Here is a 15,360-nt window from a genome sequence, read left to right as displayed (position 1 = left end):
ACGGACATTAATCACTGCCCCGGGGACCATCACACAAACAAGCCTGGAAAATACTTACTGCCGGCCAGAAAGTATCTGATGACCCCACTGGAAAAAAGTTCAGAAAAATAAATAAATAAATAGTTATTTTGAATAATGAAAAAAGGCCTTTCTCTAAACTGAAATCTAATACATACATAGGCACGTATATTTGCGGGCAGAAACTGTTGAATCATTTCTTTTTGGTTACATTTCATAGATCCGGGGCTGGTTGCTTAAAGCAATTAACGAGAGTGCGAAACAACTTGACCAATGTTATATTGCTTGTAAGGCCAGTCTTGTGTAAATCAGACAACTGCGTGAAAAGTGAATTTTTCTTTTTGGGCTTTTTCTTTGAAGTTTATCCTCATGACCCCAAAGTTTTCATATCAAAATATTTAACTGAATGATCAAATTCTTCCCCGAGTCACAGTGTGATACCACGAATACACAAAACTACTTTCAACTCAACACAGCAAAAGCTTGCGCCCTCAAGTAAATAGAGAAACTTCACAACAAATGCAAAACTTTGTGACAAATATTTAAGATCTGAATGATTGAAATCTCCAAGTGTTAATTAAAAATTATAGTTGTATTGTTTGGTAAAACACTGTGGGGAATGAATTGAAAAAAACTTGAGATTGACTTCATCAAATGTGTATTGTGCAATTGTCATGGCTGGTGTGGATTTCTCAACTGATGGTATTGATTTCCCAAATGGAAGTATTCCAAAAGGCAGGAACTGACCCCTTACCCTCATCTGTCCCTTGCTGATGCACTCATGGGATGTTTTTATGTTTTCTTTTTCTTTGCATGCAGTTAAGTATCTCTGAGATAAAGAACATTTTCATTTATTTGGGACAGAGGTCTTTGTGAAAGGAGTGGAATTGGGTTCACAGAAACTTCTCCTCTGACGGTTCAACTTTAAAACAGGTACTGTTGTAATAAATATGTATCTCATTGCATGACATATTCAGCATAATAATATTCACTTGCTGAATGACCAACAGTACAAGCCATTTTTAGAGATGAAAATGATATAGAGATAAAGCAGCAGTGTAGTGGTTAGTGTAGTGTAGTGTAGTGGTTAGTGTAGTGTAGTGGTTAAGGAGCAGGACCTTTCAGAAACTGAAAGGTTGCTGGTTTGAGTCCCCACTGGGGCGCTGCTGCTGTACCCTTGGTACTTAACCCACATTTGCCTCAGTAAATATCCAGCTGTATAAATGGATAACATAGTAAAAACCTGTAATTGGTGTAAGTTGCTCTGGATAAGAAATAAATAAGTTGTTTCCCTTGGAAGTGTTTTCTTTCTTAATTTGATAGTTTTTACAGACTGTCTTCCCTCTGTTGTACTGTTACAGCATGCATTGATATTGCTGCTGATGTTTCTTGAAAATGAACTGCTGATGCATCGTGTTTGTTTTCGTGCTCATTGCACTTATCTTGAATGTACAGTAAATTTAACATGTCAATAGGCCCCAGAACAAAGGTAATTATTCATGTTGCTTTCTGCATCTGTCTGAGCTCCAAGTCTACTGTATGTCAGACACACTGCACTACAGTACTATTCTCAGATGACTGCTAATGCATGCAGACTGCGACCAAACTGTAGTCAATGCTTTTGACTATACTGTTGTGACTGTAGCAGGTCCTCATATTACAAACAAAGAGCAAAAACTGACATATTTGTTGACCTTATAGCTGCAGGAATCAAAATTAAGGGCATTTATTGCTCTTTTTTTTTTGAAGATGATAAAGGCTATGTTAAGTATCTGTACATACTGTATCCTGCAATATATCAAAGTCTGGTTTTATTCACATGACAGCTTGGCTGCCCATGTGAGTGCTTTTGCAATAATTTAACCAACTATTAAATTCCATATAACATACATTAATGAAAAAATATATTAGTTGGGTTTCGTGTTTGTTTACATTGGCCCATACAAGCAATGAAACATGGTGCCTAAAACCTTGGGAGTTTTTCCCACGATTCTGTTTGCTTTGGTGGAATTGTGGGTTACACAATGAGCAACAGATCCAACAAATGTTATTACCATTGTTATGCTTTGGAAATAATAAAATGATCTTGGAGCTACAGGAATTTTTGTTTCCAGAAAGAAACTGAATTATAGGAGAGCGGAGAGAGATATTGTGTGACAGAGAGAGAGAGAGAGAGAGAGAGAAGGAGAGAGAAAGAGAGGGAATAAGAAGAGAGGGAGAGAGAGAGAGATAACTCGAAGCAGCTGTGACTGTGGTGTTCAGAGAGATACCAAAGAACACATCAACAATTATCTGTACAGAGAAGCCCTCATTCTGCTGAGACACTCAACTCAGCTGCCACAGCCAGCAGAGCGGGCCTAGCCAATCACCACGCAGCACGCTTGGCCACAGGAATGGCTTGGGCCAAGGACGGGCCGGCCTACAAAACGTTCCAACCCTTCGCCCGGAGGGCAGCATGGACAGGCACCCAAGTCACTGTGTGCCATGGGAGCCCCAAAAACATGTTTGCGTAAGGCAGCTCATAGTGGTTCACAGCAGACAACTCAGAAAAGATTTACACACCCATACAGCAGACACCAGCCCATCCGAGCCAAGAGAAACCAGTAACTGTGTTTATGGACGCCTTTCTCCCTCCCAGACCACAATCTTTCCGGCTGTTGGTTTGGAAGCGCCTCCACCAGTGCGTGTGATTTTCTTTTTTAATTCGCTCTCTTTCTCTCTTTTTCTGGTCCCTAAATCTTAATCAGCATATTCATAAATTTAATTGCATGTTTAGTTTTTAAACTTTTATCTCTAAGTACAGAGTATGCAATGATGGTGCTTGAAATAATGATTGATTGGATTGCAAACTGCTATTTACAGTATTATATTTGCTTACTGTTCTCTCTATTTAGGACAACAAAAGACAAAAAAATTATTGATTTATTTTATTTGAATGAGGTATTCTGGCTGTTTACTGCAAAAATACACTGAGTCTGATTATATTGTTTTAACTTAATCATGTATTAACCCCACTAAATGATATAATATAAATAACTGATCACTTTGAAAGTTTAATCTTACAGTTTGCAAAGGTAGAAACATGATTTTGCTAAAGGAGGAAGGAACAAATCATGGGATACACAAAGTGGAAAGTTCTGCTCTGTGTTACTGGTCATTTGCCAGAGGCATTTTCTTCAGAGCTTTGATAAACCTCAAAGCCTAGATCTAAGGTCTATCTTTGGAACTGTTTTGGAGGTCAAAGAACTAGAGTGGGCAAGAGAAATCATATTTTGATTAGTTTTTCCAATACAAATGGATGTGAAGAAGTGCAACTTATTGAGCTCACTATTGCAGAACTAAGTCTCTAATTGCTTAATTTCACTTTTGGGAAAACTTTCATCATAGAACAGAAGATCTGGTGTACTTTGAACAACATTAAGACTCCACGCAAATGCTTCTGCACAATCTCACCAACCCCAAAGAGAAGCTGATGCACGGTCGAAGCAAGTCTCAGGTCCATCATGTTATTGCCAGACGATTATAACCTAATAGGTCCCAGCTTCAGATGCTTCTGGGTCCTGCAAATGATCAAACAAAGTCCTTTCAGCCTGGCTCTTGGAGTGTCAGAGAATACCTCAGGCCTGCTACTTTTGAAACCAGATACGGATGGTGCTCACTTCTACTCCTACAAGTCTGCACTTTGTTTGACGTTGTCAGTATAAAGCCGTGAAGTCTGCCTAGTCTGTTGTGGTTAGCATGGAATTGTTTGCCCATGTGTCCTTAAATGAAAAGGAAATGGCAAGCAGGTTGCCTGTAAGCATTAGCGTGATGTCTGCTCTCACTGTCTCTGTTTCATATTTACTATGGCTATCTTCTAAACCACAGGTTGTTTATATACCTGTGAATTGTGGTTATTTTCTGTTGATGAAAATCAAGGCCATTTTTATCTAACTTTGCTATACAGCTCAAATTGTCCAAGGTGCTTCTAAAGTAGCAGTAATCTGATGCTAATCAACGCTGATTGGGAATCACGGCGCAACGACGACACTACGCCGAAGCCCTCACCCCATTGTCCTCTTCTGACACAAGCATTAACACAGCAAAAGAAATTCCTGGCCAGAACTGCGAGATAAAACCAGCAGGAGATAGAGAGATAAGGAATAGCTGTCATGACTTGCATGTTGACTCCACGGGGAAATTAGAAGCACAGCATTACTCCTGGAATTCCTGAACTCAGCAGGATTCCAAGCAACAACCTGGAACAAGGGGCCGCCGAGATACTATACCCTTTTCTGTTTGTCCTTGATAAGTGCTTGATTAGATTATGCTTATTTTTTTTTTATCTCCACAATAATTAAGCCTGCGTGAGAGGAAAACAGAAATATAGTGTTTTGTATAGTCACTGTTACACTTGCTCAGTGTTGATAGGCACACTGTGTCCACATAACCAAAGGGGTGTTTGCACTTGCATAACCTCAGCCGCACCTCAGCTGTAATGCTCCTTGTTCGAATGCTTCACCTATACTGGAGAGAGGACCAGAGTGGACCCCACATAGTTCAAGACTAATATTCAATATCATCACTATGGCGCTTTGAGCTCACTTTGGAGCGAACAGATGTTTCTGATTTTCCTCGTATTTACACATCCTCTCAAGTTTGGCGGACACTGAAATGAACTCAAAACAGTGCAAGAATGAATACAATGTACAGTAACACTTTTAAACGTTTGTTTCTTAAAGATGAGGACAAAGTGCCACAGTGGTTTAATTGGATGTGTCTCCTCCCCTCTTCCTTACCACATTTTCCACCTCAGTTTCACATGTGAAGCCACAACAATTACGTTTAGCTGGCTCTTGTATTACAAGCCCACAGAACATTTTTATCTGATGTAGAATTTTCCTCAGGTTGATTGCTGGAGGGTGCTTAGTTGGTGTGAAAATTAATTCAGTTCAATTCTTAATTCCAAGACAGATGTAGTTAGCTAGCTAGTGACAGTTTGACAAATTATTGGGCATTGATGTAAGATCTTTGGATTAGAAAACTTAATTAAATAAACATTACATTAGTTACAGTTGCCTGTGTCACTCAAATACCTCTTCCAGATGATGAAATCTTTGTTTAATTTTATTATACTTTCTTTGCATCTATACTTTCTTTTCCATGTTTTCAGTGTGTTTGAAACATTAGTTTTCTCCATTTGCTATTGTAATGTATTGATGATTTTCTGCATTTTTGGAAAATACAGCCATCTCCCAGAATCAGTCATCAGAATTTTGTCTCCTCACACATAATTACATAATAAATAATAAAAATAATAATCAATAAATAAATAAAAAATCCATTTGCGTTATGCAAAAACATTTGGAACTGGGGCTCCACGTTTTTTTGTTTGTTTGTTTGTTTTTTAGAAGTCTTTATTGTATTATTTCAATTTCCTATTTCCCTTTTATATATGTAAGTCTATTTTCAATTTCCCTTTCACATTCCAAAGGAAGGTATTATACACATATACAGTCTTGGAGTGGATTCAAGGCTTTTAGACCGCAGGCAGTCCCATTTGTGGTTGCACTAGTCTGATACTGGTATATGGGTCCTTTATTTTTATTGACATCTGCTAGAAGAATACAGAATGCCCCACTCAATGTAACGCTTGTTGAACATTATTATATACATTCACTCTCCATGGAAAATTTCTACAAACAAAAGACATTCAACATTACATGAAAAATTCACATTAAGTGTTTATGGTTGGCACAGCAAGCTGTGCATGTTTTATTATCTGGGCTCCCTTTTGATTAAGCGCACATTGGAACTGTTTTATCCTACCCATTAACTCACCTTTTATATATTTTTCTTCACCCTAATTACACTGAAGTGTACGAACATACTTATGTCTTCTCTTGCAAAGGAAACAGAATAAACCTCCTAAGATTAATGGCCCTCTTTCTTTCTTTTTTCCACAAGGATTCAGCCAAGGCACATTTTTTATCAGTCTCTGAAGGAAGGTATTGGTTTTTCACCTCAGATTCCATTTCCAGACACAAGCAACGCTTGCCATTAAATATGTTTTTCATTATGCCCTGCAAAATGGAATATGATGTCATAAACATTCCTCCCCCGATGTATCATTTTGTACTGTCTGCTCTTTTAATTAGCTAGGTCCGAAGAAATCACAACTGACAGCCTGATGACATGTTTTGCTACACAGCAGAAGGTTGCTAGGCTTTTTATATAGCAATTAATTTTGATTCTGGCCTAGGATGGGTGTGAAATCAACTTCTGTTTGGTTGACTTGATTGTGGGCCAGCAGTGAAGGTTGGTGGAGAGACTTGAAAATGCGGCAATTACATTGCCTGGGAGGAACGAGCAGAGCTGGCCCAAGGATTGCTTTGCTTGTATTATATTTATGAGCAGCAAACCACAGTAAACAAACAAAAACACAGAAATTGTTTCGTGTACCAGCGATTCCACAATGGTGAAAAAAAACCTGGTTTGAAGCTGTAGCACAGAATGGTTCACAAGGAACTGAAGCGTCTCTTAACGCTGATGGTTTGTTTTAGTTCTGGCAGTTCAGAACTTCAGATATCCTAGATGCCATGAGAAGGACTGTGACCCACAAACAAACAACAAATTCAGCCAGTCAACACTGGTTAAATGTGTGAGGATTAATGGAGTACTGATTACACTGCCACATTTAACAGTGATGTGACAGTTGTGGCTGTGACTCCTTCTTTGTTGAGAGACACATGCTAATATGCCTGCATGTGAACAGGCTAACCTGGCACAGGACGTCCATACTCAATACAGGATTACAGCAACCTTTTTTTTGTTTCTGAAATTTACTCTTCATAGGCATATAAAGTATAATAAAGCTGCTCAAAAACTTCATCAGCACAAGAAAGATTTTACTTTTTTTCCGATATTACAAATATATATGCAATATTCCAAATCTATGTGTTATCTTAGATGATAATGTCACAAACATATCTGAGGCGTAGATGTAAGAGTGTACATTTTTCTGACATTTGCATTTCTTTCTCTGCACAAACCAGTTACTTATACATATTGTGAAACTGCTTTGAACAAGAGAAACTAGCATTCAAATAATGTCTGTTTTAGGGTACCACCTTGTAATTTTATTTCATATATAAATAATGGCATAGAAATCAAACAATGCCTTTTAATGATATAGGGCTCAATAAATAGCAGAATATGATAATTACAGAGGACACTCTTTTTTTTCAAATCAATTATCAGCACTTCCAAGGGAGACTTAATGACAAAATGTGGGGGGTTGGAAGACCACAAAGCACTAAAGCGAATCTAAACATTTTCTTTTCTCTTTTCCTGCTTCAGGGGGGAGATGGTGAATTTGCTCAGTGGTGCAGGGCCCTGAGGGTGGAGAAAGGGGGAAGATAGCCCCTCCCCTCCTTTAACTGGAGCTGCTTCCTGCCGTGACTAACAGGTATAGCCTCCAGATATTTCGTAGTCCTTGGCTCAACAGTTGTTCGTGAGCTATAATGCCCCGAGTCTGGCCAAATGGTGATCAAATAACTCCAGCCCAGTTCTTTGAGATGACGGTTGAGTTCCCATTTTCAAAATTACCCCACCTCCGCCCCGAACACAGACACCCTCCTGTAAATGGGAATGTCTTGGCAGACTGGTATAAGTCACCTCCATAATATCCCTGGTGAGAAATGTGCAGGAGGAAAAATAAGGGACAAGAAGCATAGTCAGCAGGCTCTTCAAAGACCACACCTGGAAGGGTGGCTGTTTTCTTTCCCTTGGTTTTATGCTCCCTCGTTTTGGCTCAAAGTCACTTGACTGTAATTCATTCACTTCAAAGCTGCTGACATGCTTTAGTGGGCACACTTCTTATTCAATGTTTAAGAGTCTGTCGGCTGTAATCATAAGAAGGTTCTTTGGGTGCAATGTTCATTACCTGTAAATATACTAAATAAAATAACTTAAAGAAGGTGGTGGGGTGGTGTAAAGGCATCATTCCAGAAACCAAGTTGTGTTATAATTTCCAAGTGAATTACAGTCCCTTAAATACTAATCATATTTGATATTTTCACTGTTGGTTGAAGGAGTCAAAGCACACATTTCTTCAAGTGATGGAAATACTCAGCATCTGGGCTCTCTAAATAAGGGTTATTAGCTAGCTGGTTATAATTGGCCCTAACTCTTCCTTTCAACGGTCAAAGTTCAGGAAAGGTATGCACACTTAGTCACAAGTAAATGAAAACTTCCTGTTATTTTATCCTAAGGACCAATTTAAGATGGAGAGCTCAGTAAGGGTCATTTACTAAAAACATCAAAACAGCACACAAATTACACACTTGTGAATGTGTGTGTGCGTTTGTGTGTGTCTTACCAGACAGCCATCAAAACAGCCGTATCCCTCAGTCACTTACAAACACAATCAGAAAGAGAGAGGCTCCCTTGGCAGTGAACAGAAGTAACAATATTTTACCACTAGGGGGGTGAACGGGCCAGCATAAAAGCTGATTTAATTGAACCATGTCTGTTCAGTTGTTGTTCTTTCCCATTCATTATCATTAATGGTTTTTACCATGGACACTAAAAAGTGTCAACATATGAAAAATTTAATTCTGAATTCCTTAAGTATGCTCAGTGACATGCTAATCAAATCTAAATAATCAGATCCTAATTTAAATGTCTTAAAATGGATTTATACATGATATTCTTATATAAATCTCTCTGCACGAAATGCCCAAGGCATCTCTATATTTCAGTAAATATTCATGTTGTTACACAAGCTGAAATGAATAATAGATGCATTCCGTGGCAACAAAAAAACATTTTTTGAAGTCAGAATCATGACCTTTATCACACACCCAGAAGGAAGAAAGGGAACTGTATATTATCAAGCCGATTTTAAAAAGAATTTTGCTTGCAGCTTTCATGAAGAAATCCAATATAGCATACTATTATCTCCTGATTATGTGGAGGGAGCCCACTTCAGGTTTGGAACTATAACCAAAGCCAAAGCTCTGACATCCAGCTGATTTCCGAGCACATACCCAATTGATCAAATGTAACAATAGCATTTCTAGTGCTGAAGGGATTGGAGAATATTGTGAAGCGTGAAAGAGCTGTATCTGTGCTGAGCCATTGGGGTTACTCACAAGAGAGGAACTCAAAAATGGTCTCTTTGCTCACCTAAAAAAATAAATGGGAACTACCCTGAGAGAATTTTCCATGTGTCAGATATACTTCGAAGCTCTGAAAGGCTGAGCCAAATGTGGTGTTATGAGCACACAGACGTCGTGTAAACAGCTGAACCACATTAAGCCACTAAAAGACGAAAGACTAAAGCTCTGATAATTATCACACGGTTTGCTGCAATTGTCTTAACCATCCTTGTCTTCATCATGCTCTTATGTGCCTTCTATTATAAAGATACCACCAGTGTGTCGCGGTTTCTAAAATAAGGTGTTGGAATGACAAGGGGCTTTGAACGGGCAGTGGGAAATAATAGCCAACAGGTGGTACTGCTGTCAGTCAGCAGCCGAAGCTGTTCATTAGAGTTAAGGCCTAGATGAACCGATGGGACAATGAGATTCTGTCAGGCTGAGTGCTTTTTATTAAATGCATGGAATATCTATGACAGACACACACACACACACACACATTGTGCCATTTTATGTGAGCACATTCATTCAAAGGCCATATTTTGAAAACAGATAAGAAGAATAATTATTGGTACTTTTGAATGTGTGCACGTTTGTTTGCATGTGTGTGCGTGTGTGTGTGTGTGTACACAGGAACTTAAAAAAGTTAAAGTCAAAGTAGACACTATTCCTGCAGAGAGGTTGGTACTTATTCTTTGCCGTAAAACTCCAGGAAGATGGAATATACAGGTTTTTTACTGTACGTGGAAAAGTGTGGTGTTGGCAAATCAACGACCTTCAGGTCACATTGTATACGGTCAAAAGCAAACACTCAGCTCGGGGGTGATTCTGCCTCCCCTGCCAGAGTGCTGGACATGTGAATCACACCATGACCCTGCCGCACTCCATCCTCCCTGACTGGGAGAACACTAACCAGAGACACCACTGACAACATGAGAACATCTTGTTATCTCTCCCGAGGCATACTTGCAGCGCTGCCAGAATATGACCCAGTGCCTTAGCTATCCGTCTCATGGTGCTAAACCAGAATCACATGTACAGGGGAGCTCCATTATCCCCCTGCATACACTGCAGCCTCTGGAGGAAGCCCTCTGCACACCCCCTCCCCAACCCTCACCCCACCCCCACCCCCATCCCAACCCCGCAACCTGATCCCCGGCCAGCCGCAGGTTTCCACGCTAAATACCCACGCTAAACAGTGTTTGCTTTGTGGAAATCCCTCTGGCATGCGCGTAGTGAGACAGAACCAGTCTGTCTCCTATCTGCCAGTGGGCTGGACACCCAAAAGCAGAACTGTAGTTGTCTCAATCAAATCTCATCTCCAAGACCGTGAAAGATGCGCAGGAAGAGGGGGGAAAAAAAGCACAGCAGTCTTGCTATAGTTCAGTGTTTGGAAAAGCTGCACACTTGTAACCTTCCAGAGTTAGGGCAGAGTGTTCCTGTACTGCATTCTTTCTGACTGCTGATGCCATGCTAGCCTCAGCATGGTGTACTCATGGTTTGTTAGAGGCAAACAGGAGCAGAAACAGATGCCTGTGCCATTCTGAAATAAACTGCAAACATACTTCTACTTCTCATTTTGCCATAGGTAAGCACCGCAGCAATCTCAAAAAGAATCAGATTTCATACAAAAGTGGATTAAGGTTTTACCAATAGCCATGTTTTATTGACTAATAAAGATAGGGGTAAATCATTTGTCAATGCAGCGGTAAACTGAATAGTAAGATTAAAGCAAGCAAAAAATGCCACTGCAAAATAATGTGCTGTATTTTTATGATGATGGGAATTATGATTATTATTTTGTATTATTACTTTACATTTACATATTGAATATAAATGAATATAATTGAATATAAATATACATATAAATATAAGTATATTTACAACAATATATATTCTTTACAGATAAATAAATTACAGTCATGATTTTGGAAACTTGCTGATAATAATCAGAATAACATGCTTTTCTCATCTTAAATGACTTCTCCTTGACTCATTCATACATAATACCATAACACTGGTACCTTAATGACAAATTATTTTGTACATTGCATGAATTATACTGTTGATATTGTTTGGTGCTGTGCTGCCCAGGTTATGTCTGGACAGTACAAAAGTTCTGCTGCACTTGACACTTCAAGTTGTCCAGTTCAGATGGCAGAATTTATATTTTAAAAGACATTTTACGAGTGATTACAGAGGATTTGGTCCCCTGGAGGTGTCATGTGATAATCAGTGTAAAAGTATGCTTCCCATAATGCCTTGCTCAGTTTTGCACTTGGTGCCCACCATAGACAAGTAATTAGAAAGACCTAAATAATTACAGTTTATTCCCCTGGTATAACCTGAGGTATAGACTAGAGCAAGTAGACTGATTTTTTCATTAGCTTGTGTTCTGTTTATTCCTATACATGAAATGGGATGGCAGTTAGGTGGTTTGTTATCACTGCAGTGTCTGTTAGTCTGAAAAATAATGTGGTTGTTAAATGAGGGCCAGTTAAATTGGAAATAGAGAGAGAGAGAGGCGAACAATGAAAATGAGAGACAGAAAATAAATCTATTCTTGGGTTGTGCAACTCTGTTTTCCAGTGAAAATAAAAATATGCATGAAATATATTTCCAGACAAATGGGAAATAAAAGAACTTTTGTTCCTGGCGCTTGGTGCTACCTTTACTTAGTGGATATGCACTTCAGCCAGAGCCAGAGCGGGCTCCTCATCTGGTTCACATTTGCTCTGCTTTGTCTAATGAAACCCGACCATTTTTAAAAGATGTTGAGTTATGAGCCCATCAATAAATACCATATTCTCTTTGAAGTTGCCTTTGTAATGGAAAGTGGTAAGATGTCATGTGTTAAAGTTATTACCTGATTCCTTAAAGCTAATCTACAGTGCTCTACACAGCCAGTTTTCTGTTAATCTGTGGCTTTATTTATCTTGACAGCGAGCAGACTGAATTTTTTTTATCCAAAATGTCAGCTCTTTTTTGCATGTCACTGAGAATTCTATAACCCCTGGAGCGGAACCGCAAGTGAGTGGGGAGGAGGGCTGCAGAATTTAGCCCTGAGTGTTATGTGACGCTTGTGTATAATCTTACGAGGCGGTGAATAGACTGTTGTTGAGTCATTTACAGGTATCCATAAAACCAGAATGTAATCTTCCGCTTCAAGTCTATAATCCTTCCTTTCACAGAACAAGTGTCAGTGTCTTTTGTTTCTGGAGTAATCATCTAGGGTCCCTCTGCAGTCAACAATATCTCTTGTATGAGTTAAGGGAAGACAAAGAGGAGTATTCAGTGTAATGACTGTGCTTCTTTGTCATTAACTTTGAGACATTGATTTGAACACACAATAGCCTCTTAAATTATTAGTCTTAAAAAATATTTTCATTAATTTCAGTGACCACCAAGCTCATGCTCTAATCTTTTATTTATTTAAAATTGTCAAGACCAACCACTAAAAGTATTTTAATATCAAAATGGTTTGTAAATGTCAGTATGAAAATTTTTGTAAATTCAGAAGAGCCTAGGCTGATGATGTCATCTTCACCTTAGTGAATTGAATGCTCCTCCAACACAAATCTAAGCCTCTGCATATTTTTGTGCTTCTGCCACAGAAGACCCTCACATTCTTAGGAAGCCTAGCACAGAGGAAGAGTTTTGTTTGGATGATTATAAAACTGGTTGTAAAACCTGAGAAGATTTTTGTAGACTTGCAAAATTTTACATGCTTCCAAAGGAAAGAGCCAAGGGAAGTGTCTAAAATAGTGTGTGTGGGTTGCACAGTACTACAGGTAACAAATAAACCAAAAATAGTTAACAGCTGAAACATGGTACACATTATTGCCTTATATTCAACCTTATAGATGTTTTTCCTTTTTTGCAGGAAATTGGAATATGAATACATCTTTATTCTGAATTCATATTTTCATAATAAAGCTATATATCCTGTATGTATGTGTGCAAATGTGTAAATATAATGAAATTATATACAAAGATAATAGTATAAGATTAAAAGCAACTTTTCTGCTATTTTACAGAAGTCAATCTCTGCTATACATGAATAAACTAATAAATAAAAACTGCAATTCATGAATAAAGTAATTGGATTAAAAAACCCTCCTTTGGAAAACCCTCATGAAATAACAACACATCAAGAACCAGTGCTGCATTGTATTCTGTTAGGGAAGAGCAACATTATCTTTAGTGTCGTTGCTTTACAATTATTCTTATCCGAATAGTTGTACTGCAGGGGAATTGTCTTGTATGCTTAAAGTTCAAAAGGTTAATTGCGTGTGCCCGCAATACAGAGTGGGAGAGAAGACAGGACGCCAAAACCAACCCCTGTCGAACCCTACAGCAAAACCTGCTAACATGGGGACAGATCCTGCAGATTCATATCTTATTCTAAATTGCTACTCTGACAGTTTAGTGTGATAAAGTAAGATCTCCATGGCTACAGACCTCCCAGCTGTTAGGGTTAATGAATGACAGTAGTCATGCAATGCTGAGTGTGAAAAATGCCAACGTTTCCATTACGGCGCATCTGGAATGGGGTGGGGGGAGGGGGGTGCCTCGTTGGTGGGGGGTTTGGACGAGGCACCACAGCATACAAGCCCTCTTTTCGCCTAATGTAAATACGCTTCAGCGCGCGATCCTGGCAGGTACCATAAATCACAGAGCAAACTTTAAACAGCTTTGCGAGAGGGGCAGCTCATGCCTTCCCGTTCTCTCACGTGATTTATTAAAGCAATATGTAATATACTGACTCTGCACCCACTTCTATCACTCAGTAGTTTAACCCACCTGACCCATCATTTTAGCTACTTAGGTACAGTGCTAATAGATGCATTCCTATGGGCTATGCAAAGATGTAGACATTTTTAGATCACCACCTTTCAGCGGAAGGTAAGCAGAGAACATGTCACCTTGATATAAAATGTACTGTTAATGGCACAAACATACAGATTAGACCTATCATTTCATTGTAACAGTCAGAGGAACAAACTTCGCACTGCAGTACACACTCTTTCTCTCTCTCTCTCTCTCTCTCTCTCTGTCTCTCACACACACACATACACACACACACACACACACACACACACACACACACACACACATACACTCAAGTGAAAATTCAGAGGTTTTTAGAAACATTCAAATAAGTCAGTGTATATGCAAATTGTGGTTTTCTGTAGTTGATGGGGATTGAGACGGATACATGTTTAGTCATTTATTATACTGTAGCCTACAGTGTGGTATTCCCCTAACATAACCACCTTTAACGTCTTGAACAGTAAACTTCACTTTCTTATAGGTTTTGAAGTGATTAAAATCTGAGCAGCCCTGCATGTATTGAATCATAGATATTTGTTCCTATAAAGTCTTTTAGTGAGCATCCTTTAAGTTGACATGAGATCACAGTAGCTGCAGGATTGCTTAGCTGATCTCACAATGGATCTGTGCATTAATGTGCAGACACTGTATGATAACTGAATGTCACAATTTTAGAAAACCCCGTTCTTGTTGCTCAGGGAAATGTTAGCACTAATACATGATGATAGCTAAACTTATTTTTGTTGTTATTGTTATTATTTACATGTCAAACACACTGTGGTGCCAGGTCTGTAAAGGCTTATCATAAACCCGTAAAGACACTGTTATACAGCTGTACATTCATGAGCATTTTCACCATTTGTAACGTACATGTACATATTTATATCATCACACAAAGTCAGAATGTACTGTACATTAACAGTCATGACAACTGTCTTTCAGAGGCAACTCAAAGGACTACGTACAATCCATATATGTTATATAACTCTTATTACCACAATGTGTAAGGCTACAGAATTTTGTTTCCCTTTGTTCTATTCCTATGACTTTCTTGAGTAAATCCCCTATTAACATAAACAAACAAAACATTCTTCCATATAAAACTATATATACATAAACTCATAGAATACATTATATAAAGACATATGGGAACAGAATTTCCACCATGCCTTTGAAATGATGCTATTCAAGCACAGTAATTTGTGTCTAACTGTGCCACACTGAAATTCCAAGTGCAAAGCTGGTCCACACAGACGAGTAAATCACTGACAGCATCTGGTGTGTAAAGCATTATCTAAAGGTTAGCTTCGGGCTGGATTTGTTTTCAGAACTGACGAGCATCTGCGCAAAGACCAAAGAAACTATTTCT

Source organism: Megalops cyprinoides, chromosome 4 (genome assembly GCF_013368585.1).
Source record: "Megalops cyprinoides isolate fMegCyp1 chromosome 4, fMegCyp1.pri, whole genome shotgun sequence".
Lineage (NCBI taxonomy): Eukaryota > Metazoa > Chordata > Actinopteri > Elopiformes > Megalopidae > Megalops > Megalops cyprinoides.
The sequence above is the reverse complement of the archived record's forward strand: the minus strand, read 5'-3'. Positions refer to the sequence as shown.